At 43.0% G+C, this 26795-nt stretch overlaps 1 long non-coding RNA gene and 1 pseudogene across 2 annotated transcripts in view; one reads left to right on the top strand and one right to left on the bottom strand.

The window, feature by feature from the left end:
- Positions 1–2220: 2220 nt before the first annotated feature.
- The window catches only part of LOC147368889 (uncharacterized), a 37144-nt gene continuing 12569 nt past the window's right edge, over positions 2221–26795 (bottom strand). Inside the window, exon 3 of the long non-coding RNA XR_015166884.1 lies at positions 2221–2641. This is a non-coding gene — a long non-coding RNA (uncharacterized LOC147368889). The remainder of the gene's footprint in view (positions 2642–26795) is intronic.
- LOC147368890 (ras-related protein Rap-1b pseudogene) lies at positions 8043–8919 on the top strand (annotated as a pseudogene). Its single transcript, XR_015166877.1, has one exon. The product of XR_015166877.1 is annotated as a ras-related protein Rap-1b pseudogene (transcript).

Here is a 26795-nt window from a genome sequence, read left to right as displayed (position 1 = left end):
TGTCACTAAGATTTAGATATAAAGTTCATTTGAACCTCAGAGAGGACGGCCTTAACAAGTCATAGGCATGAGAAAAAAGAGGCCCCTCTTGCTTCCTCTGGGCTGGTAAGCAAGAACAGAAGATGATTTGTTCCTGGAGTCAGGACTACAGAAGCCTGATCTCTGGACAAAGTCCCTTTACAGCCATTCTGGGTGGCCCATCCCCCTCATGTCCCTGGGGCTCCTGCCTACTGGGGCCCCAGACACTCCTCTTCCTAAAAAATAAAAAGGCACTGGTGAGACCGCAGTGGGCAGAGGAAACAGGCTGTGGTGGACTAAGCCTGATGGAAGGGGCCTACTGATGCCAAGACAAGACAGTTGCAAACATAAAGCCTATGCTACAGCTCTCTATGGGGCTCAGAGCACAGGTGGGTTGGAATAGGCAATGTAATACAACAACGCAGCATCAGTTCACTTCAATCGCTCAGTCGTGTCCAACTCTTTGCGACCCCATGGATGGCAGTATGCCAGGCTTCCCTGTCCATCACCAAATCTCTGAGCTTGCTCAGACTCATGTCCATTGGGTCGGTGATGCCATCCAACCATCTCATCCTCTGTCATCCCCTTCTCCTCCTGCCCTCAATCTTTCCCATCATCAGGGTCTTTTCCAGTGAGTCAGTTCTTCACATCAGGTGGCCAAAGTATTGGAGCTTCAGCTTCAGCATCAGTCCTTCCAATGAATATTCAGGACTGATCTCCTTTAGGATGGACTGGTTGGATATCCTTGCAGTCCAAGGGACTCTCAAGAGTCTTCTCCAACAGCACAATTCAAAAGCATCAATTCTTCGGCGCTCAGTTTTCTTTATGGTCTTACATAATATAATAGTTATGAAAAATATATAGTTATGGAGGATTTTAATTTTATATTGATTTAATAATGTGACTTTAAAAATGCAAAGAGCTGTCTGCCCTGACCTCCTCCAAATTTAAGATACTGAGATAGGAACCAAATGTCCCTCTTACTGCTTTCTCTCATGATCAAAACACTATAGAATTTTATCCTTGCTGTAAGTATACATTACGTATTTGATTTTCCTGGGAAATGTTTACTGGGAAACTGCTGGGTCACTAGAAGAAATGATTGAATAGCCTCATTGGCAGCAGGGCACCAAAATTTAAAAGCAGACTGGGGACCTGGATGTCATTGGCATTCTCATCCTAATGTGTCCTCAAACTGTAAACTAATCACTTAATATATCAAAGCAGAGTATTTTCAGATGTACAGCTATAAATTATATAAGCTAGATTTTTATTTGATGACTTCTTCCCCAGTTTATTTATTAAACATACAGAACATCAATTTCAAGCACGGGTGATCCAATTTTGCATGGTAAACGAGCATGAGCTTTGGAATCAGACAGCCTGGGGTATGAGTTTGGGCTCAGCGAATTATTAACTGTGACCTTGGGCACATTTCTTTGTATAGCTCAGAGCCTGAAGCCTGCTAAGCACTGTCAATAAATTTTGCTTGTACCAGCAATTCAGTACAAGCAAAGTATTTAATTCCTGTCTATTCTTACAGATCATAGAATGAATTCAAACCACATAAATCAATAACGATCTTTAACAGGGGAAGCTTCTCCCTCCTCCCCTTGCAGAGAAGGGGCAGTAACAAAATTCCAAGTTGATTGAGGCTCCACTACCTATGAGATCATGGAAATGATTTTTTCAAGGGACCCAGCATTTGTTCTGCAAAAGCTAAGATAATAAAATATAAAAAGTAGATATTGAAATGAAAACTGCAACAAAGGAAATGTGGCTTTAAAAATGAAACCCAGCAATATAATGCAAGTTCTCCTCCTGAAACATCTTTGTCGTCCATCCTTGTCTTTCTGCCCTAGCCGGATGACTCTCACCATCTCTCACAAAGACCCTATCATAGCCTCTCCAGGGCCGCCTCCTCCACCCATTCACCACATCAGCACTGGTTACAACAGGCAGTAAGGGAGAATCGGTTATGGGACAGTTAGTGGTCTAATTCTATCTGAGTAGAATGGTATATATGGCTATATATATGGTATATTTGTATCTATGGATGTAAAAAGAAAACCTCACAAAATAAACGAAAAATATTAGGAGTGGTTCTTTAACATGTGTTCTGTTCTTTACATATTTGGGAAACTACTGAGAATTAGGAAAACATCACTATTAATTTCATAATCATGAAATAATTTCAGCTACTTTTTAAAAAGAAGAAAGTTTTTAATGGCATCCTACCGCAGAGGATAAAGTCCAAACTGCATATAAAGACTTCCATCCATGACCCCAGATTACTTTTTGAATATTATCTTCTTCTGTGTCTCTGACACATATCCTAAATAGAAAACACACTAAGCATTCTTTACCCCAAATTCCATCTTCACAGTCCAACTTCCAAGCCCTTTCCTACCCTGTTCTCACAGCCTGCCTGCGAAGATTTTCCCAGGTGCCTCTCCCAGAATCCACCTGTTAGAAATCACATAGAGCATCCATTTCATTTGGACGTGTAACAAACTTGTGTTTTCTCGCCACTAAGCAGTAAGCTCTTCAAAGGCAGGTTGTGTCTTCTTCCCAGAAGATCTGGCTCACCGCCTTGCACTCAAACATAGCCAATAGATGTTCACTGAAATAAATTAAAGAAGAGTGATGAGGATGATACAGCCGGGGCAGCTGCAAGAGGCTTGACAGCGTAGGACTTGATCCGGGCTTAAAGAAGGGGCAACACTTAGAACTGATAGCAGATTACGGTTATAATTTCTGGGTTAAAAACACAAGGGCTTTTCCCAAGGGCATTGTTGTCATTCTGTTGTAGACTGCTTGTTGCTATAGAGTAAATTGATGCTAAAAGTTTTCCTTTACTAGGGAGATGTACCTTCTTATTTTTCACTTATATTCTTGAGTTAAAAGGATACAATATTTGCAATTAAAGATTAGTTGTCTAAAAGTGAAAGCGCCATCAGAAAACAAAATTAAAGGACAAATGACAAAGTAGGAAAATATTTACAATGTATATAATAAAGGGTCAGTAACTACATATCAGAGAGAAAATGTGGGTAAATGGGAAAAAAAAAAGCAACCAAATCACAAAAGAACAAATCAAAGACAATACAAGGGGAAAAATTTAACTTCATTAGTAAGAAATGGAAATTAGAATGAGATGCAATTTTTTTTTTTTTTTTTGCCTTTCAAAATGACATACTAAAAGATACTACTCAACATCAGCAAGGGAGAGACAAGGGAATTTCCTGGTGTAACTTTTCTGGAAAACAAGTTAGGAAGAAGTCTCCAAGGGACTTCCCTGGTAGTCCAGTGGTTAAGAATCTGCCTGCCAAGCAGGGGACATGGGTTCGATCCCTGGTGTGGGGAGATCCCACATGCCGTGGAGCAGCTAAGCCCGCGCACCACAGCTACTGAGCCTGGGCTCTAGAGCCTGGGAGCTGCAGCTCCTGAGCCCACTCGCCACGACTACTGAGTGGGCTTGCTCTAGAGCCTTTGCTCTGCAACAAGAGCAGATACTGCAATGAGAAGCCCTCGCATCACAACTAGAGAAAGCCTTCACAGCAACAAAGACCCAGCACAGCCAAAAATTTAATAATTAAAGAATGATTTTCCAGTAGTCACGTATGGATGTGAGAGTTGGACCATAAAGAAGGCTGAGCGCCAAAGAACTGATGCTTTCAAACTGTAGTGTTGGAAAAGACTCTTGAGAGTCCCTTGGACCGCAAGATCAAACCTGTCAAGCCTAAAGGAAATCAGCCCTGACTATTCATTGGAAGGACTGATGCTGAAGCTGAAGCTCCAATACTTGGGCCACCTGATGTGAAGAACTGACTCTTTGGAAAAGACCCTGATGCTGGGAAAGACTGAAGGCAGGAGGTGAAGGAGACGACCAAGAAAATAAAGGCTGACAGAGTTTCCACTGTTTTCCCATCTATTTGCCATGCAGTGATGGGACCAGATGCTATGATCTTAGTTTTTTGAATGATAAGTTGTAAGTCAGCTTTTTCACTCTCTTTCACTTTCATTAAGAGGCTCTTTAGTCCCTCTTCAATTTCTGCCACAGCTTTCCCTAAAGTCACTCAGTCGTGTCCAACTCTTTGCAACCCCATGGACTATACAGTTCATGGAATTCCCTAGGCCAGAATACTGGAGTGGGTAGCCTTTCCCTTTTCCAGGGGATCGTCCCAACCCAGGGATGGAACCCAGGTCTCCCACATTGCAAGCAGATTCTTTATCAGCTGAGCCACAAGGGAGGCTCTCATGGCCCCAACCATAACCGAAATGGGGCACTCCCAGCCCTAGGAAGTAAGTGGGATGAGAAGGTACCCAACCTTACTTATGACTGAGGTGTCCTAACCCAGAATTGCAGTTCTCTTTTTTCTGCATCAAAAATATGATGTGAATGGTATAAATATATATACATTCACAGTGTATAAAGCAAGATCTTCCCAGATGTATCCTCCGTCAGTTGGGCATATGTTGAAGGCTCTGCTTATCCCAGGAACTAAAGGTAGGACTTAACACTGCTGCCACCTTGTGGACACTTTCTGTAACTAAAACTTTATCTTTGGTGTTCACGGGCACCTCAATTCACAAGGGCTGGGATTCTGTTAATGACAGATGCCCTGGGGTGTGTACTGGAGAAATAAATTCCAAACATACCTGACTTTCAGGAACCCAACTGTCAAAGTTAAAGTGTCCTGACACCCTTAGGAAAAAAAAAAAAAGACAAAATAAACCTCCACAACAGGACAAGATGCTAAGGATCCCGAATTCCTGCCAGAACCCCAATCAAAATGACAACAGGAAATAAATCCTACCAGTCACAACCACCATCACCACAAATCTACAGACAATAAAGGCAGGCGGGAGCCTGGAGGAAAAAGAATGCCCCTAAACTGTCTCTGGGAATATACACTGGCAATAGTCAGCATAATGGACAGTCTCTGAAGACCTGGAAAAAACCTCTCAGAGGGATCAAAACTAGATCTGACGGCCTCACACCATGGCCTATATCCCGAGAAAACCGTCGATCAAAAGGCGCACGCACCCAACGAATGCCGCAGCACTGCTTCTGTTTCGGAGTCCTGGCTCGCTCCGCTCACAGCAAGACAGGCCGATGGGGTTGTGGCAAGGAAGAGACTTCAATAGAGGAGCCAGCTGAGCAAGAAGATGGCAGGCTAGCACCTTGATAACCATCTTGTCAGGGCTTGGTTGCCAGGTTCTTTTATGGATCAGAGATGAGGGGGAAGGTGAGGAAAAAAAAAAGACTATTCAATCCTTGCAAATATCCCCTAGAATGGCGAGCCTCAGGCAGGGGAACGTGTTAGTTTCACTTCCTTAGAGTCTTTCACAGGTGGGCAGCTTGGGTTATTTCCCTGAAGAAAGCCTTTATGTATATTTATAATAACAAAAAAGGATTAACGTCACAGAAGCAGATCCAGTGTAAATTTAAAATTAACCCTTCCTGGTAACAAATCCCCCGTCTCAGTGTCCATCCCACCATTTTGTGGGAGAAGGGGGGCCGTTTTGCTTGTCAGATGGGTCTTCCTGGAGTGCCTGCCGTTGGTGCCGGTGTTTTGAAATGTTAAGACTTGTCTTCCTTTGTTCCTCTTGGAAAAGTGCCTACTTTACATCTGTAGACTTAGAAATATTTAACTTTAAACATAAGAGGCAGCATCTCAAGTTAAGAAATTTATCACTTTTCTATGCATGGGAAGACGCAAGAGTCAGGGCTGGTTAAATCTATTTAATATATCTTAGCTAACTGGGGCCTGTCATCCTGCTTGCAGAGTCTCCTCAAGGTTCCTCCACTCCACAGTGGGTGGAGTGGCTGCAGTCTAAGGACTGCCAGGGGGATGGCATTCCCCTTTCTCAGGGCACACTGGCTCCACTGAAGGGCTGCAATTGCTGATTCCGGTTCTCAGGCCTTCCCCTCTAGCTCATGAATGACCATTACTGGGAAACATTTCATGATCAAAGTTTGTCCCAAGGCACTGGGAGCTTCATTCCAGTTCAGTCAAAAAGTTCTTGATTTTTTCACTCCAGGTGTTAAGTTTTGGACCAGCTTCCACCAATAATTAAAATTCTCTGTATTCTGTCTAATTATAATCCAGGAGACATTTTCCCTCATTGCTTCTTCCCATACCAAGAACCACACTATTACAATTATTTCTTCTAAAATGTTTAGTCATAGAAGTTTTGTTGGAGGCCTGATTTACACACTGGTTACTGTAAGAGACAACAATCTTACAAATTAGAGAGGATGTAAGTAATGCAGACAAGGACATAGAGCAGCATAGACACGAAGCATGATTTGAAAACAAAGAGCAAATTTAACTAATGATTAGTATAACTAGCTATAATCCATTTATAATAATAGAGTGGCCAAAGGAGCTATAATTGACTTAATGAGGTATCTGCAATTTCATTGTACTGAAATTGCCACACACTCTTAACTCACAGCTTAATCTTTGAAACAAGCATATGTTACTGGCAGGATCAACCAAGTAGAGAGAAAAAGATAAGTGTTCCAAAAGACATAATCTACCAAACTATTTATTGCAAGTCATAATGAATTGAAGAAGTTTTTCTTACATCTGGGAAACACAGATTTAAACCAATAATTCTTTCAGATAGAAACCATAATATTACAACCATGCTTACCAGTTTACTCAGTTCTATGTAACTAATCCTTTTTGTTAACAGCTTCATGAAGTCCTCAGATTTCTCAATATAATGCTTCAATTCTTTTTTTACTCAGCTCAGTATTATGTGCTGAAAGTTAGAAACTTTAAGTCCTTTTCATAAATCTTGAAGAGGAAACATTTTGCAAAGGCATTAGACTGAAACCATCACCAAGTACGGTGACACAGATGGTCACCATACATTACCAGATGGTCAACACTGAAATCAGACTGATTATATTCTTTGCAGCCAAAGATGGAGAAGCTCTATAAAGTCAGCAAAAACAAGATGGGGAGTTGACTGTGGCTCAGATCATGAACTTCTTATTGCAAAATTCAGACTTAAATTGAAGAAAGTAGGGAAAACCACTAGACCATTCAGATATGACCTAAATCAAATCCCTTATGATTATACAGTGGATGTGAAAAATAGATTAAAGGAATTAGATTGAATAAGACAGAGTCCCTGTAACTATAGATGGAGGTTCGTGACACTGTACAGGAAGCAGTGATCAAGATCATCCCCAAGAAAAAGAAATGCAAAAAGGCAAAATGGTTGTCTGAGGAGGCCTTACAAATAGCTGAGAAAAGAAGAGAAGCTAAAGGCAAAGGAGAAAAGGAAAGATTCAAATGCATCCCATTTAAATGCAGAGTTCCAAATAGCACAGCAAGATAAGAAAGCCTTCCTCAGTGATCAATGCAAAGAAATAGAGGAAAACAATAGAATGGGAAAGACTAGGAATCTCTTCAAGAAAATCAGAGATAGGAAGGGAACATTTCATGCATAGATGGGCACAATAAAGGACAGAAATGGTATGGGCCTAACAGAAGCAGACGATATTAAAAGAGGTGGCAAGAATACACAGAAGAAGTATACAAAAAAGATCTTCATGACCCAGATAACCACAATGGTGTGATCACCTATCTAGAGCCAGACATCCTGGAATGAGAAGTCAAGTGGGCCTTAGGAAACATCATTACCAACAAAGCTAGTGGAGGTGATGGAATTCCAGTTGAGTTATTTCAGATCCTAAAAGATGATGCTGTGAAGTGCTGCATTCAATATGCCAGCAAATTTGAAAAACTCAGCAATGGCTACAGGACTGGAAAAGGTCAGTTTTCACTCCAAACCCAAAGAAAGGCAATGCCAAAGAATGTTCAACTAACGCACAATTGTACTTATCTCACACGCTAGCAAAGTAATGCTCAAAATTCTCTGAGCCAGGCTTCAATAGTATATGAACTGTGAACTTCCAGATGTTCAAGCTGGATTTAGAAAAGGCAGAGGAACCAGAGATCAAATGGCCAACATCCGCTGAATCATCAAAAAAACAAGAGAGTTCCAGAAAAATATCTTCTTCTGCTTTATCAACTACACAAAAGGCTTTGACTGTGTGGATCACAACAAACTGGAAAATTCTTCAAGAGATGTGAATACCAGGGCAGCAGCAGCGGTAGGGGCAGGACCGCCGTGGCGCCGGGAGCAGCGACTCGGAGGGAGCATGAGGCGACGCTGGCTGCGGGCACCCGGTGACAGCGCGAGAGGTACTAGCTTTTACAAGTTTGCACCATGCGTGAGTATAAGCTAGTCGTTCTTGGCTCGGGAGGCGTTGGAAAATCTGCTCTGACTGTACAGTTTGTTCAAGGAATTTTTGTTGAAAAATATGATCCTACGATAGAAGATTCTTATAGAAAGCAAGTTGAAGTAGATGCACAGCAGTGTATGCTTGAAATCTTGGATACTGCAGGAACGGAACAATTCACAGCAATGAGGGATTTGTACATGAAAAATGGACAAGGCTTTGCGTTAGTTTATTCCATCACAGCACAGTCCACATTTAATGATCTACAAGATCTGAGAGAACAGATTCTTCGAGTTAAAGACACAGATGATGTTCCAATGATTCTGGTTGGTAGTAAGTGTGACTTGGAAGATGAAAGAGTTGTAGGAAAGGAACAAGGTCAAAATCTAGCAAGACAGTGGAACAATTGTGCATTCTTAGAATCCTCTGCAAAATCAAAAATAAATGTTAATGAGATCTTTTATGACCTAGCGCGACAAATTAACAGAAAAACTCCAGTGCCTGGGAAGGCCCGCAAAAAGTCGTCATGTCAGCTGCTTTAATATATTAATGCATTGTAGCTCTGAGCCAGGTCTGAAGAACTGTTGCCCAATTCAACAGTGCCAGCATTCCAACTTTGTTAAACCTACCAACATCTTAAATGGACTTTCTGTGGTGGTACCCTTTAAGAGGCGGATGAAAACTACTACATCAGTTTGCACATTCTAATCACTTTCCAGTATCACAGAGAGATTTTTACTTATATAATAGTCCTAGAGTATGCAGCTGGTAAAACCAGAGGCTACAATCCAATATTACTGCTAAGAGACATTTTTCATCCACCAATGTATGAAAATGGTGTACTGTATACTTTAACACACCCCATACTTTGTATTGGAGAGTACAATAATGTAAATCCTAAAAGCACCACTATTTTAGCATAATAAAAGAAAGTCCAAAGAGCTCCTATATAGACTACTCCAGATAACTTTGCTTCTTTGATACTTGTAGCTTATTGTAATTTTTTTTAAGAAATTCAAGGTCATTATCATTGTCTTGTACAAATAAGTGCTTTGATTAACACAGCTATATAGTTTTTTTAATTTTTAAAAAACCTGTGGAGACAGTGATCTTGTCTTTAAAATATGATAGTCCTTTCAGTATAATGTCTTAGATTAAAGACGTTGCCTTTAATATCTGTTGGGAAGGAAATGTCCAGACTTTTCAAATCTTTTATTATATGCTTCCTTTTTTGTTTACATAGGGAACAATGTTTATAGTTGTGTGTACAGTGGCGGTCTACAACAAGAAGTGTATATTTTCAAACACTTTTTTAATGATTTAACAATTTTTGTAAATCATTTTCAGGCTTCTGCAGCTGTAGATTCTCACTGTGAATCCCCTGCTTGCTCATGCATAAATGTATTTGCAATACCAAATACACAGGTTTAGTCTTTTTGCCTGTTAGTGATTGTTTCCCATGTGTAACGTTTTGGTTGAGATGTTAAATGGTGGAAAAGTACTGTGGATGTGAATGTGGGGAGTAATTTTAATCATGTGTAATTGGTCACAAGGCCTAAGTTGCGGTAACTATTGCTGTTTTATTTAACAATGCCTTGTTGCTTTGTCCAACAGGGAGCCACAGTATTTAAACTGACCAACCTAATGTTACAACTACTTTTGAGGTGGCCAAATGTAAACTAAAAGCCTTAATTAAAGTGGTGCAATTTTGTATAACTTAGCATCAGTAGTTCAATAAATTTGGATTGCCATGCAAGGGCTTGCGTTATAATTACTTGCCACTTGAATGTGTTTTGTGTAATGTTTAACAGTGCTAGTTAAATAAATATGGGTTTAACTTCTTTTTAAATGTGGAAAAAAAAAAAAAAAAGAGAGATGTGAATACCAGACCACCTGACCTGCCTCCTGAGAAATCTCTATGCAGGTTAGGAAGCAACATTGGGAAAGGAGTATGTCAAGGCTGTATAATATCACCCTGCTTATTTAACTTCTATGCAGAGTATATCACACGAAATGCCAGACTGGACGAAGCACAGAGTGTCTCATTCCTAATTTCCGCCCTGAACTCCTTTCCGGGGTGTTGAAGGCCAGCAGCTTCAGTCACCATGATTTAATCTTTGTACAAGTAGATGGCAGAGCCCCTTCAGGTCATAAATCTGACTACAGATGGGGGCATTACATAACCGTTTTGTCACATACTTGGTGATGTAAGGGACAAAACTTTTTTTTTAATTTTTAAAAATTTATTTTAATTGGAGTATAATTACTTTACAATATTGTGGTGGTTTTTACCATACATCAACATGAATCATCCATGGGTGTACATGTGTTCCCCCATCCTGAACCCCCCCCACCTCCCCTTCCCCCATTCCTCTGGGTTGTCCCAGAGCACCGGCCTTGAGTGCCCTGCTTCATGCATTGAACTTGCACTGGTCATCTGTTTTACCTATGGTAATATACATGTTTTAATGCTATTTTCTCAAATCATCCCACCATCGCCTTCTCCCATGGCGTCCAAAAGTCTTTTTACATCTGTGTCTCTTTTGCTGCTTGCATATAGGGTCATCGTTACCATCTTTCTAAATTCCATATATATGCGTTAATATACTGTATTGGTGTTTCTCTTTCTGACTTACTTCACTCTGTATAATAGGCTCGGGACAACACTTTTGAAACAGGCAATATAGGTAGCAATAAGGTCATCAGTAAGAGCTTAAGTCAAGAACTTCCCTTATGTGTAGCCCAGTATATACCTAAGTCATCTGCCTTAGCTTGTTCCACACCAAACCTTATTTTTTAGGGAAACTATATACTGGCGTTGTCCATAAGGCACCCAGCCTAGCTTTCTAGTGTTATTAGACTGATTATCCTTTGTATGATTTAATTGCTCCCAGTATGGAGGAGACTTTAAATAGGTGCAAAGTTTAGCTCCTGCAGAGTTAGGGGGCAGGAAAGCAAACTTAATTATAGATATGCAGAATTAGGAGTGGCTAAAGTAAAAAAAAAAAAGCCAACTAGGAATGTTCAGGGCTGCTCACTGTTCCCTTTATCTTCTTTGCTCTCAGGAAGCAGAAAGAGAAAAACTCATTTCTTTTTTTTTTTTTTTTTTTACTGCAACAAATTCCTCTTTTTCCCCTTTTCACTGCAACACAAGTACCTTAGGACCCAGCAGTCCCACACATGGGCATAAACCCAGAGAAAATAAAAAATTTAAAAGACATGGGAACCCCTGCAATCTCAGCCCAACAAGGTACAATAGTCAAGTCTGTGAAGCAAGCTAAATGTAGAAATTACATATGAATGGAAACAGGAGATGGGGCATATGTACACAATGTAATATTTCTCAACAATAAGAAAGTAGGAAATAATGCTAAGTCCGGCCACAGGAAATAAAGTAGTGGTGATCATTCCAAGTGAAGTAAGGGAGACAGGGAGAGACAAGTATCATATGATATCACCTCTAGGTATAATCTAAAAATGGATACAAATTAAGTTCTTTCCCAAAGAAATACAGCCTAATGAATTTAGAAAAGAAACTTCTGGTCACCAAGAAAATCAAGCTGCATTAGATTGAAAAGGAAAAAAAAAACCCACAAGATTGTAATTCACCTATATACTCCAGTTCAAATCATAGGGTAAAAACAGAAAAATATGGAAGAGAAATGCTGATTCTATTCCCCTGAGGCCATAAGTGACCTGGGCTGGTGTCACATTCCTGAAGCCTGATTGGCTTGGGTACCAAGGCCGGAGTGTCCTGGGGCTGAGGGAATTGGGAGCATGTGCAGGGAGTGTTCCTTCACAATGGACCTGGAGTGTCTCTTGCCCTCTGCAGAGACCCCAAGCTTCAGAAACAAGTGGGAGAAATTAAGAGTTTGGAGTTAATATAGTCACAGTAATATACATCAAATACATGATTAAAAAGTAACTACTGAATAGCATAAGACAGTTGATGAACACATCGTAATCACCCATACGGGAAAGTAAACACAAAGAAAATAAATGAATGCCTACCCATAACTGAATCGTGTATCTGTACAACTGAAACAAACACACCAGAAATCAACAATATTCCAACATAAAATAACAAGGAAATTACTGGGGAAAAAAAGAAGAGTGGGACATGAAGAAGTGCTGCTCCCTTGTGGCCTTTTAATTTAACAACACCATGAAAAGCAGAGCTGCTGGGCATTTAATATGCACAAACATCAGGGGGCTCTAAGTAAAAAATACCTGCCTTCAAGAATAGCCTAGGTGTCACTGAAACAAAATTCAAAACAGGGCAGACATTCAAGTGGCCAATTTCAAGAGGTAAGTTTAACTCACACCCTTTAAAAGAACCACATGAAAAGATGTCAACATCACTAAATATTAGACATGCAAATTAAAACTACAATGAAGTATTTCCTCACATGGTTCACAGTGACTCTTGTCCAAAAGTTGACAAACAATACGTGCTGGAGAAAGTGTGAAGAAAAGGGAACCCTCCCACACTGTTAGTGAAAAGGTGAAAATCACTACGGATGCTGACTGCAGCCATGAAATTAAAAGACACTTACTCCTGGAAGGAAAGCTATGACCAACCTAGACAGCATATTGAAAAGCAGAGACATTACTTTGCCAACAAAGGTCCATCTAGTCAAGACTATGGTTTTTTCAGTGGTCATGTATGGATGTGAGATTTGGCTGTGAGCTGAGCGCCGAAGAATTGATGCTTTTGAACTGTGGTGTTGGAGAAGACTCTTAGTCCCTTGGACTGCAAGGAGATCCAGCCAGTCCATTCTAAAGGAGATCAGTCATGAGTGTTCATTGGAAGGACTGATATTGAAGCTGAAACTCCAGTACTTTGGCCACTAAGGACTCTGAAGCTGGGAAAGATTAAAGACAGGAGAAAAAGGGGATGACAGAGGATGAGATGGTTGGATGGCATCACTGACTCAATGGACATGAGTTTGGGTAAACTTCAGGAGTTGGTGATGGACAGGGAGGCCTGGCGTACTGCAGTCCATGGGGTTGCAAAGTGTCGGACACGACTGAGCGACTGAACTGAACTGTGAAGAACAGTGTGCAGGGTTTTTAAGAAATGATCATGAGAATGAAATTAGAATAGTGCCTAACAGCATGCACAAAAGTAAACTCCAAACAGATTCAAGACCTAAATAAAAGCACAGATAATGGGAAACTCTTAAGGGAAAAAGCAGAACACACTTTGACATAAAATGCAGCAAGTTTTTCTTTGACCCATCTCTTAGAATCATGAAAAATAAAACAAAAATAAATAAATCAGACCTAACTCCCCTTAAAAGCGCTGGCACATCAGAGGAAACCATAAACACAACGAAAAGACAAAGCTCACAATGGAACTAATATGTGCAAACAAAGACACACACGAGGAACTTCTCTCCAAAACATACAAACAGCTTATTCACCTCAATATCAAAGAAACAACCCAGCCAACCAGGGGCACAAGATTTAAATGGACCTTTCTCCAAAGAAGACATAGAGATAACCAAGAAGCACATGAAAAGATACTCAGCATCTGTAAATATTAGAGAACTGTGAATCAGAAGTGGCATCACCTCACACACGTCAGAATGGTCAGCATAGAAAATCTACAATAAATGCTGGAGAGGTAATAGAGGAGAAGAACCCTCCTCCCTGTTGGTGGGAATGAAAGTCAGTAAATCCACAAAGGAGAACAGGACAAAGGGTCATGAAAACCTAAACAGAGAACTACCATCAGTTCAGTTCAGTCACTCAGTCGTGTCCGACTCTCTGTGACCCCATGAATCGCAGCACGCCAGGCCTCCCTGTCCATCACCAACTCCCAGAGTTCACTCAGACTCACGTCCATTGAGTCAGTGATGCCATCCAGCCATCTCATCCTCTGTCGTCCCCTTCTCCTCCTGCCCCCAATCCCTCCCGGCATCAGAGTCTTTTCCAATGAGTCAACTCTTCGCATGAGGTGGCCAAAGTATTGGAGTTTCAGCTTCAGCATCATTCCCTCCAAAGAAATTCAATATCACAGTAATCTAAGTCTATGCCCCAACCAGTAACACTGAAGAAGCTGAAGTTGAACAGTTTTATGAAGACCTACAAGACCTTTTAGAACTAACACCCAAAAAAGATGTCCTTTTCATTATAGGGCTCTGGAAGGCAAAAGTAGGAAGTCAAGAAACACCTGGAGTAACAGGCAAATTTGACCTTGGAATACAGAATGAAGCAGGGCAAAGACTAATAGAGTTTTGCCAAGAAAATGCACTGGTCATAGCAAACACCCTCTTCCAACAACACAAGAGAAGACTCTACACATGGACATCACCATATGGTCAACACTGAAATCAGATTGAGAAGTACCATAGGACCCAGCAGTCCCATTCCTGGGTACAGATCCACAGAAAACCAAAATTTTAAAAGACAGGTACACCGCAATGCTCATGGCAGCACTATGCACAAGAGGCAAGACACAGATGAAGCCTAAGTGAGTAAGGACAGATGAATGGGTAAGCGAGGTGGGGTACACACACACAGAGCAATGTCACTCAGCCGTAAGGAGGGTGACATCACGCCATGCCCAGCAACAAGGAAGGAAGTAGAGATGATCATACTAAGTGATGTAAGGAAGACAAAGGAAGACAAGTATCATATGATACCTCTTGAAGGTGGATTCTAAAAATGGATACAAATTAACTTTTCTACCAAACAGAAACAGCCTCAGGACATAGCAAACTGCCTTATGGTTACCAAAAGGGAAAGGCGGTGGGCAAAGGAAACGAGAAGTTGGAGATGAACATATACACATGATTCTTTGTAAAATAATCAACAAGAACCCACAGTAGGACAAGGACCCCTACTCAACACTGCATAATAAACTATATGGGAAGAGAACCCAAAAAAGAACATGTACACGTATACACAATGGAATATTACTCAGTTATTTAAAAAAAAAACGTATTTGAATCCGTTCTAATGAGCCTATTATACAGAGTGAAGCAAGTCAGAAAGAAAAACACAAATACAGTATGTTAATGCATATATATGGAATTTAGAAAAATGGTAATGATGACCCTAAATGAAGACAGCAAAAGAGACACAGAGGTAAAGAACAGACTTTTGGACTCTGTGGGAGAAGGCAAAGGTGGGATGATTTGAAACATGTATATTACCATATGTGAAATAGATCACCAGTCCAAGTTCAATGCATAAAACAGGGCGCTCAAAGCCAGTGCACTGGGATGACCCTGAGGGATGGGATGGGGAGGGAGGGGCGTTCAGGATGCGGGACATGTGTACACCCATGGCTGATTCATGTCAATGTATGGCAAAAACCACTACAATATTATAAAGTAATTAGCCTCCAATTAAAATAAAGAAATAAAAAATAAAAGAACATGTACACGGCTATGCGTGAGTGGATCATGTTGCTGTACACCTGAAACAAAAAGCAAACACTCTCTACAACATTGTAAGTCACATCTACACCAGTACAAAATACAAATTACAAAGAGAGAATGCTGACGCTATTCCCTTCAGGCTTAGTGACCTGGGCTGCTGCCACATCCCTGAAGCTTAGGCAGGCTGAGTATCTTGGGTGAACGGTCTTGGGGCTGAGGGAGGCTGGGAGGATGTGCCAGTCAATGAGCCCTGTCCCATGGACTGGTGTGTCTTCCCCTCCGCACCGGCCCACAGCCTCCAGATCCTGGCAGTTTCGCTGCAGTAGGCGCAGTGAAACTATACCTACTGCACCCAAAGGATGTGGAGCTTCTGGGCTGGAAGAGCTGTGAAAAGCCCCCTGGGCTGCGTGTCTCCAGGTGATGGGGTTCCCACCTTCAGCTTCCTTCCTTAGGGTCACCCCACCTATGGTGAAAGCCCCCTCCACAGAGTGGTGCTGCAGGAGCTGGGATGTGTCCAGGGCAGAGGGGGAAGGAAGGAAGAAGGAGTGGGACGCAAGCCTGGGGTGTTTCTTCTAGCACATTCCACTCTAATTGACAATCCAGGAACAGGACTTTCCCTAAGGCTCTGGTTCCCCCAGTAACCAGGGAGGGGCATAAAGACATGTCGCCGCCTTGTGGCCACTTCCCACAACAACAACTTTGAAACCTTTGCTCACAGGTACTTAATATTCACTAGACTTGAGGGCTGTAAGTGAAAAACACCTGCCTTCAAGAAATGTCCTAGGGGCAGACAACAGAAAAATATTAAAAACAGAGCAGGCGTTCAAGAAGCTGATTTTAATAAGTAAGTTTAACTCACACTGTTTTAAAAAATCACATGTAATGATGTCAACATCGCTAAATATGAGAGAAATGCAAATCAAAACTTCAAGGAGATATCACCTCACACCAGTCAGAATGGCCATAGATGGAAATTCTACAAACAATAATTGCTGGAGAGGGTGTACAGCAAAGGGAACCCTCCTATACAGATGCTGGGAATGGAAATTGGGAGCAGCCACTGGAGGGCACCGGGCAGGTTCCTTAGCCTCTCAGGAAAATGAGAATGAAATCAGAATGCTCCCTAACACCATACACAAAAATAAATTCCAAATAGATTAAAGATCTAAATAAAAGGACAGATACTATGAAACTCTTAAGGAAAAGAGCACACGCCTTGGCATAAAATGCAAGTTCTTTTTTGATCCACCTCATAGAATCATGAAAATAAAACAAAAATAAACAAATGGGACATAATAAACATTAAAAGCATCTACACAGCAAAGGAAACCATCAGTGAAAGAAAAACACAACCCTCGGAATGGAAAAAAAATTATTGCAAAGATACCTATAGGGAATTTCTCTTCAACACACACAAACCACTGCTGCCTGCTAAGTCACTTCAGTCGTGTCCAACTCTGTGCGACTCCATGGACGGCAGCCCACCAGGCTCCCCCGTCCCTGGGATTCTCCAGGCATGAACACTGGAGTGGGTTGCCATTTCCTTCTCCAGTGCATGAAAGTGAAAAGTGAAAGGGAGGTCGCTCAGTCATGTCTGACTCTTAGCGACCCCATGGACTGCAGCCTACCAGGCTCCTCCATCCATGGGATTTTCCAGGTAAGAGTAATGGAGTGGGGTGGCATTGCCCTCTCCATACAAACCACTAGTACAGCTCAATATCAAAAAAAAAAAAAAAAAAAAGCAAACAACCCAATAAAAAATTGGCCAAAGAATAAATGCATATTTCTCCAAAGAAGTCATCAAGATGGCCATAAGGCACATGAAACGAGGCTCAGCATTACTAGTTCTTAGAGAAAGGCAAATCAAATGTACAATGGGGTACCACCTCACATTGATCTGAATGGCCACATCGAAAACCCTACAACAATAAAGTCTGCAGAGGGTGTGGGGAAAAGGGAACCCTCCTACACTGTTGGGGGGAATGTAAGTCAGTACACCGACTAGGGACAACATTATGGAGGTTCTTAAAAAACTAAACATAGATGTACCCAATGACCCAGCACCCCATACCCAGGCACAGATCCAGAGGAAGCCAAAATTTAAAAAGACACCTGTACCCAACAATCATGGCAGCGCTAGGTACAATAACCAAGACACGGTAGCAACTTAAATGTACAAGGACAGATGAATGAAGACAGAAAATGGGGTACATGTACACAATGCAATATTATTCAGACATAAAGAAGCATGAAATAATCCCATTTCCAGTTACCAGGAAGAAACTAGAGATAATCATGCTAAGTGTAGTGCATGAGATAGAGAAAGACAAGTATAAGATATTACTTCCTGTGGAATCTAAACAAATAAACTCCTTTACAAAAATGAAACAGTCTCATAGACTTAGAATAGAAACTCACGGTTACCAAAAAAAGAAAGGCGGAGGGACAGGGAGTAATTAGCTGGTTCAGATAACCTTAAAACAGATGCTAAAGGGCTCATAATAGTCACAAGTCCAAGAGGGCTGTAAATGACACCTGCCCTCAAGAAATGTCCTGAGAAAAAATTCCAAACAGGGTCAACTTTCAAGAAGCCAGACTGAAGAGGTAAACTGTTCTCACAAGATGTAAAAATCATAATAAAAGCACATGGAAAGATAGTCCGCATCAGTAATTATTAAGTCAATACCAAACAAAACTATGAGGTACCACCTCACTGGCTCCAGCGGTCATCATCGAAAAGATCTACAAAGAATAATTACTGCTGAGAATGTACAGAGAATAAAATTCTCCCACAGTCTTGGTGGGAATGTAAATGGTGAAGCCACGATGGGAAACAGCACAGAGGTTCCTTGAAACACTAAACACAGAGGTATCGTACGATCCTGCAATCCCATTCCTTGGCTTAGGTCCAGAGAAAATCACTTTCAAAATGACACATGCGCCTGGATTTTCAGGGCAGCACTATTACAATAGCCAAGACACAGAATCCACCAAAATGTCCACTGACAGAGAAATGAAGACTCTGCGGTACAGCTACACACTGGGATGCTGCTCAGCCCTAACACAGAACAAAATAACAATACTGGCAGCAGCTTTGATATATCAAGAAATTATCATTTGACAAATACTTTTCAGAGAGAAAAGGACAAATATCCTAAGATTTCATGTTCAGGTGGAATCTATAAGTTCACACCAATGAACTAATTTACAAAATAGAAAAAGACGCACAGACTGAGAAAATCAAATTATGATTATCAAAAGAAGATTAGAAGGGACAGATAAATTAAAAGCTTGGGATGAAAATATATACACTAATATATATCAAGTTGATAATGAAAAAGGACCTACTGAATAGAACTGGAGACTCTACTGAACAAAGAATAAATATATATCTGTGTATAATTGAATCAAGTTCATGTGCACCTAAAGTGAACAAAACATTGGAAGTCAACTCTACCCCAATATAAAATAACAATAACTTACAAATTAAATGCCACGAGCTCAGTCTAGAGGAGGCCAGACAGTGGTGGCCCTATGAGTTAGATACGTGACATGCTACGATATCAATATGACGCCACTGAAGGTTCTCTTTCACTCAGCAGAACACAGAGCAGCAACTCACTCAAAGGTGCCTGACCTCATGTGAATGCAGCTGTATGAAGAGAGGAAAAAGGACCACAGGCTAATCAGGGCAACACCCTCAATTCAGATGTTGGAAACCTCAGAGCGGACAAGACACACTGAGGTAGAGCACATATGAGGCCTCCAGGTACAGGATCCAGACCCGTGTGGATGGGATGAGACCCACACAGTCCCCAGACCCTGCACCTCGGTCACACATCCAGTCTCCAGGGTGACCCCGCCAGAGCCTGCTCCTGGGCTCACACATCCATAGTCTCCAGGGTGATACCTCAGACCCTGAACCCTGCACCTGAGGTCATATGTCCAGTCTCCAGGGTGACCCCCCCAGACCCCACACCTGAGGTCACGTGTCCACAGTCTCCAGGGTGACCCCCCCAGACCCCACACCTGAGGTCACGTGTCCACAGTCTCCAGGGTGACCCCGCCAGACCCTGCACCTGAGGTCATATGTCCACAGTCTCCAGGGTGACCCCCCAGACCCTGCACCTGGGGTCAAGTGTCCACAGTCTCTAGGGTGACCCCCCCAGACCCCACACCTGAGGTCATATGTCCACAGTCTCTGGGGTGATCCCATCTCCCAGACTTGTACCTGGGGTCACAAGCCCACAGTCTCCAGGGTGACCCCACCTCCCCAGACCCTGCACCTAGGGTCACACATCCACAGTCCCTAGGGTGACGCCCCCTCCCAGACCCTGCATCTGGGGTGGCAAGACCCTTGGTTAGGACACCAGGTGTCTGCTGGTTGGGCCCCTATGGCAGAAACGAGTGAGTTCCTGTAACCTCCTGGCTTGGTAGATAGAAGACTTGGTCAGTCTCCTCCCCCGACACTTGTCCCAAAGAAGTCCTCCTCTTTTCCCTTCAGTTCTATGTAACAGTAATTGTTTTTACAGCTGTCGTGATAATGTTGAACACACTACCTTGGTGCTGGCAGTCTTGGTCTTTTGTTGTCCCACTGAGGTGCTGCGAAAACACCACAGACGCTGGGCTGGAAGGCGAGGGGCAGGTCTGGTCTCTGCTGAGTATGGACAGTCTACTGCAAGGAGAGCACAGCAGCAACCTCACCTGCTGCCCATTAGTTTTTTGCCTGATCCATGTGCCCTGCAATCAATTGCCCAGGTAAATCTGCTCTCTTGTTGTCATGCTCGTGCTGGTGAATTGGAATAATTACCAGGTAGCTCACCTGAGGAGTCTCCAGGAGCCCCAGGGATGGGGAACCTCACGGGAGTACAGAGGGACTAGGTACAGGCCTGTATAAAATGATACTGAAAAGCATTAATTCCTAAATGCAAGTGAAGCTCACACATATCCTTCCCTTTTTCTTAGTTTTGTGTATATGGTCTCCCTCTGCACATGATTTTGACCCACGCAGATACCCCTCCTAACCTGGGGTCACATGTTCCCTTGGTCAGGACACCATGGCTGTGGTCGGCGGCAGGCCCCCAATATGTAAACAAGCCAGGTCCATATTGTAAGCTATGGTTTTTCCAATAGTCCTGTATGGATGTGAGAGTTGGACCATAAAGAAGGCTAAGCACCAAAGAACTGATGCTTTCCAGTGGTGCTGGAGAAGACTTTTGAGAGACTTTGGACAGCAAGGAGATCAAACAAGTCAATCCTAAAGGAAATCAACTGTGAATATTCATTGGAAGGACTGATCCTGAAGCTGAAGCTCCAATACTTTGGCCACCTGATGGGAAAAGCTGACTCATTAGAAAAGACCCTGATGCTGGGAAACATTGAAGGCAGGAGGAGAAGGGGATGACAGAGAATGAGATGGCTGGATGGCATCACCAAAGCAACAGCCATGAGTTTGAGCAAACACCAGGAGATAGTGGAGACCAGGGAAGCCTGGTGTGCTGCAGTCCCTGGAATCACAAAGAGTCAGACATGACTCAGAGACTGAACAACAACCAGGTAGCCTGCCTGAGGTGTCTCGATGAGCCCCAGGGAAGGTGAACTTGTCAGAGGGAAAGACTAAGAGCCCTACCTCCACACTGACCCCTGGGAGGGCCATGGAACCCCACTCAGAGAACAGCACAATTACCCAGAGAAATCCACCTCAACTCCAGACCCCAGACATCTGAGCACTGACATTCAGACACAGGCATGGAGTTTTCCAGGACAGAGGCCAGGCTGGGTCTCTACCCACGTCTCCATGTCCTACTGCACAGAAAACCTGGTCAGGTGTAAATGTTCTCATTGTAGAAGCACGCAGTCTCATCTAAACTTAATCAGTGTAGACAGGACTTAGAGAGGTCTGAATCTACCATGTAGATTCAAAGTAGCTTAGGGCTGCGCTCCAGGAGGCACAGGTCACACACCTGGGGTGTCTCATCTTTGGACAGGGGGCTCATCCACGTGTACCTTTCTTGAAGAAGAAATCATCACTGGGCTCCACACTTCACCCACATCAGCAAACGGAATAAAAGCTGTGTCACTAAACATTTCAATGGGTAAAACAAAACCGTGACCAGGTTCTACGGCCATATGGTGGTCAGGGCCCAGGGGAGAGCCAGGAACCTCTTGGAGCGCAGCGCAGTGTTCAAGGACAGACGGGAAGTGGCCCGGCTGCAGTGTCCCAGGCTTCCAGCAGGAGGTGCTGCCCCAGACGCCCAGTGAAAGGTTGTTGTTGAATCACACGAATACACCGGGATTCTTGGCCCCCGGAGGAGAAGAATTCAATCCGGGGCCAGAGACAAGGCTTGGTCGCTCGGAGCTTTTGTGTAATAAAGTTTTATTAAAGTATAAAGGAGATAGAGAAAGCTTCTGACATAGGCATCAGAAGGGGGTAGAAAGAGTACCCGCTTGCTAGTGTTAATAATGAGGTTATATAATCCAAAGAATGTCTGGAGGTTGTAAAGACTTCCTCCGACCTACTCCCATAATTTACATTTTAAGATAACACTGTCCTCAGGCAAGATACATCCTTGTAAAGACCAGGTATACTCCCATAATTAACATTTTAAAATAACAGAAGGTTGAATCCAAAGACTGTCCTTAGGCAGGATACATTATTGGTATATAATCCTAAGGAATGTGGAGAAAGAAAAAAGTTTGTCCTTTCTTCCTCCTTGAGAATTTCAGACCCCTCTCTCCTTGGGGACCCCTAGACTCCCTATCAACCTGTCTAGGAACTGACTATCACCAGGAAGAACAGTCCTTTAGGGTCAGGCGGGGAGAGCGGGTCCGTCCATCCTGATGGTTAGTTATGGGTGGAGCGTGCTCAGGTCCTGCTTCCTCGCAGGGTAGAGGGAAGGGTGGGCTGGCACCTAGGCTCCCAGTCTGGGCACCATGCTGCATCCAAGCAGAAATGTGGGCAGAGGTGGGGCATAGATGCCATCAGAGCAGAGGACCCACAGGGAGCTCCCACCTGCGCCTGCCTGCCCACCTCTGGCCCCAAGCCCCCAGCCCATGACCCACTACCAGCCCTCCCCCCCACTCCCCGTACACATATGCACTGCACACCTACACACACTGTGCATACGAATAGCACATGTCCGCAAACAGGTGCACGCACACACATTGCACACACATGGAATAAAATGAATACTCTAAAGTGTTCGTTCCTAAACACAGGTGAAGCTCACACGCCGGGAGCCAGCACGGGAGTTCCCACCCTTGACAAGGTCATGCGGGAGAGCCCTGATGGGCAAGGCGAGTCAGGGCTCAAGGACCCCCCTGGATCTGCCTGAGCGTCTACCCCAAAACCAGAATCTGCCTGTTTTACTATTTTATGACTTTTACCAACTCCTCTGACATTAAGGGGGGCTATCCCCGACTACCTTTTCTTTGAAGGAAATCAACTTAGAGCTCTAGTTAATTAGCCTCCTGGGCATAATAGGAGTATTTCAATCCAAACCCCTCAGATGGCTCTCTAACTTGCCTGAAAGGTTTATCCGGACTCCTACAGCTACACATAGGATTGTTTACAGCCTCCCAACCACGAGAGGCACGGGAAGCTTAAGATATTCAAATAGTATAGAGCCTCTTGGGGAGTTAGAAATTGTTAGAGTAGAACTAGTAGAAGATTTCATTGTTGAGCCAATGCTTGCTGCCAAGTTTCCACATCCCCCGTATTGTATCCTTGGAAGTATATTAATTAATATAGTTGGTACATAGAAAAAAATAAGTAGTGGCCTTGGTGCTAACAATTTTAGACCCTTAAGGTAATAAATTATTTCCTTGTTGTAAACCTACTGCACCTCTGCCCTATAGGAATGCAACTTTATCTAACACCTTCGGAGGATGGCGCCAAACTTTAAAATAATTACTCTTAGAGAAAATAAGTCTTATGGTTGACAAACCTTTACCAGAGTCATAAAATGTTAACAGACCTTCTGGCCAGAAGATGATGTAAATCACCTAAAGCATTTGTATACGATAAGTTTGCAGAAAAGAAAGCCTGGTCTCGATAGGGATCAAAGACTGCTGACTTTGCATGATTTTACACCCCCTATTATCCTCTATGCACAACTTAAGGTATATAAGCTCCCTTTGAAAATAAAGCTATGGGCCTTGCCCAAAGCTTGGTCTTCCCGTGTCGTTCTTTCTTGCTTCCTTTTCTCTCCTTTTCTTCTCTGTTCTTCCTTCAGGACAAATAATTGGAGCGCGGGGGCTCTCTGAGACCACTTATTTGCCTGGGCTTCTAAGACCCACTCGAGAAGGTGCCTAAGGTGGGGCACCTTCTGCTATTGGAGAGGGCACCTGCAGCCTCTGTGGTCAGTGCAAACCTGGTGTCACAGGTTTTATTGGCTTTCCGCGTAAACCAGTTATATTGAGCCTCTGATCTCTGCTGTGCTATCCTTTTAATCGCCAACGCCATCCTCCCTAGGGAATCCCTGGACCCAGCCAGGGCTGGACCCCAGCACTCACATACCATTCTTCCCTTATTCTGAGCTTTGATGGATTTCAAAACATAAACATTTATATAGTTAATGGTGAATGACGTTTGGATCATGGGACTTTCTGAAGTTATTCCACAAATATTATAAGACGAGAGATGAATGTAGATAGTTCATATGTCCCTCAACAGAAGAAAGGACAAGAAGACCGGGGTCCATCCACACTATGAATGTTGTCCAGTCTGAAAGGAGGGCAGTTCTGACACAGGCTACAGGTGGATGAAGCCTGAGGGCATTATGCTCAGTGACATTAGCCAGACACGGAATCCAGTTTCCCTGATTTAAATTTGTAGAGCCCTGCTTCTACAAGATTACATTTCCTGGATTTTGCATTTGTTTCCAACACCTCCACCACCTCTTGCTGCATTTTTATTCTCTTCTCTGATTCTTGCTTCTCAGTACTTTTTAGGATCTTCTGTATATAGGAAGAACTTGAAAAAGAATAGATGTGCATTTAGGCATGACTGAATTAAGTCCCTGTATGCCTTATACAAACACAACATTGGAAATCAACTCTATTCCAATATAAGATCAAAATGAAATTGCACAGAAAAACAAAAAGGTGGCATGAAAAAATGCTGCCGCCTTGTGGCCATTTATCGTAACAACAAGATCAAAAGCTGCGCTGATGGACGCATAACATTCTAAGACTCCTGAGGTTGCAAGTAAACAACACCTGCCTTCAAGGAATGTTCTAGGAGTGTTCATTAAAGCACAGGGCAAACGTTCAAGAGTCAATTGCAAGATGTTTCATTCATACCCTTTAAAAAAATTACAGGAAATGATGTCAACATTGCTATTAGAGAAATCCAAATCAAAACTACAATGAGGTATCACCTCACACCAGAATAGCCATTGTCAAATACTCTACAAAGAACCAAAACTGGAGAGGGTATGGAGAAATGAGAAGCATCCTTCATCGATGCTGGAATGTCAGTTGGGAACACCCACTATGGAGACAGTGTGTATGTATGCTAAGTCGCTTCAGTCGTGTCTGACTCTTTATGACCCCATGGACTGTAACCTGCCAGACTCCTCTATCCATGGGATTCTCCAGTCAAGAATACTGGAGTGAATTCCCATGCCCTCCTCCAGGGGAGCTTCCCCACTCGGGGATCGAACCCGCATCTCTTACGTTTCCTGCCTTGGAAGGCAGGTTCTTTACCACTAGCACCCCCTGGGAAGCCCCCTGAGACAGTGTGGAGGTCCTTTAAACAATGAAAATTGGGGAAAAGCTGCAATATTCCTGTGGGCTTAAAAAATATTCACAACCTAAAAGTTGATAATTATGTTGTATTTGGTGGGAATTTTTAGGACTTCAAGCCCAGGAGACACCATCTCAAGTAACCCTGAGAGCACTGCTCCAAGGAGGTGAGGGGAAGAGCCAGGTTATACAGAACTTTGTAACAAAGGGCAGGTAGTCCAAATGTCAAAAGATTATTGTTAAAAAAAACCAGATATCCTAAGTCAAGGAATTTAGCACTTTTCTATATATGGGAAGATGCAAGAGTCGGACTCACTGAAATCATTCCTTTCATATGCACCTCACCTATCTGGGGCCAGCATCCTGAGCTTCCTTTCCTCAGGGCTCACCTTAGGGAGTGGCTGCAGCCTTATGGCTGCTAGAGAGCAGATATTCTCCTTTCTGAGTTCCCTGAGGGCTCACTGGCTCACACTGGAGGGCTGCAATTGCTGAAGACTATGACAACAGTGTCAGACTTTATTTTTTGGGCTCCAAAATCACTGCAGATGGTGACTGCAGCCATGAAATTAAAAGATGCTTACTCCTTGGAAGGAAAGTTATGACCAACCTAGATGGCATATTCAAAAGCAGAGACATTACTTTGCTAACAAAGGTCCGTCTAGTTAAGGCTATGGTTTTTCCAGTGGTCATGTATGGATGTGAGAGTTGGACTGTGAAGAAAGCTGAGCACCAAAGAATTGATGCTTTTGAACTGTGGTGTTGGAGAAGACTCTTGAGAGTCCCTTGGACTGCAAGGAGATCCAACCAGTCCATTCTAAAGGAGATCAGCCCTGGGATTTCTTTGGAAGGAATGATGCTAAAGCTGAAACTCCAGTACTTTGGCCACCTCATGTGAAGAGTTGACTCATTGGAAAAGACTCTGATGCTGGGAGGGATTGGGGGCAGGAGAAGAAGGGGATGACAGAGGATGAGATGGCTGGATGGCATCACCGACCCAATGGATGTGAGTTTGAGTGGACTCCGGGAGTTGGTGATGGACAGGGAGGCCTGGCGTGCTGCGATTCATGGGGTCGCAAAGAGTTGGACACGAATGAGCGACTGAACTGAACTGAACTGACAACATCCTTTGGCATTACCTAAACGATGATGCTATGAAAGTGCTGCACTCAACATGCCAGCAAATTTGGAAAACTCAGCAGTGGCCACAGGACTCGAAAAGGTCAGTTTTTATTCCAATCCCAAAGAAAGGCAATGCCAAAGAATGTTCAAACTACCACACAATTATACTCATCTCACACACTAGCAAAGTAGTGCTCAAAATACTCCAAGCGAGGCTTCAACAGTACATGAACTAAGAACTTCCAGATGTT

This window comes from Bos grunniens, chromosome 7, assembly GCF_055505025.1.
Source record: "Bos grunniens cultivar Pamir isolate PY7600 chromosome 7, Bosgru_T2T1.0, whole genome shotgun sequence".
NCBI classification, from domain to species: domain Eukaryota; kingdom Metazoa; phylum Chordata; class Mammalia; order Artiodactyla; family Bovidae; genus Bos; species Bos grunniens.
Note: the sequence above shows the minus strand (reverse complement) of the source record. Positions and strands in the feature narration are given on the sequence as shown.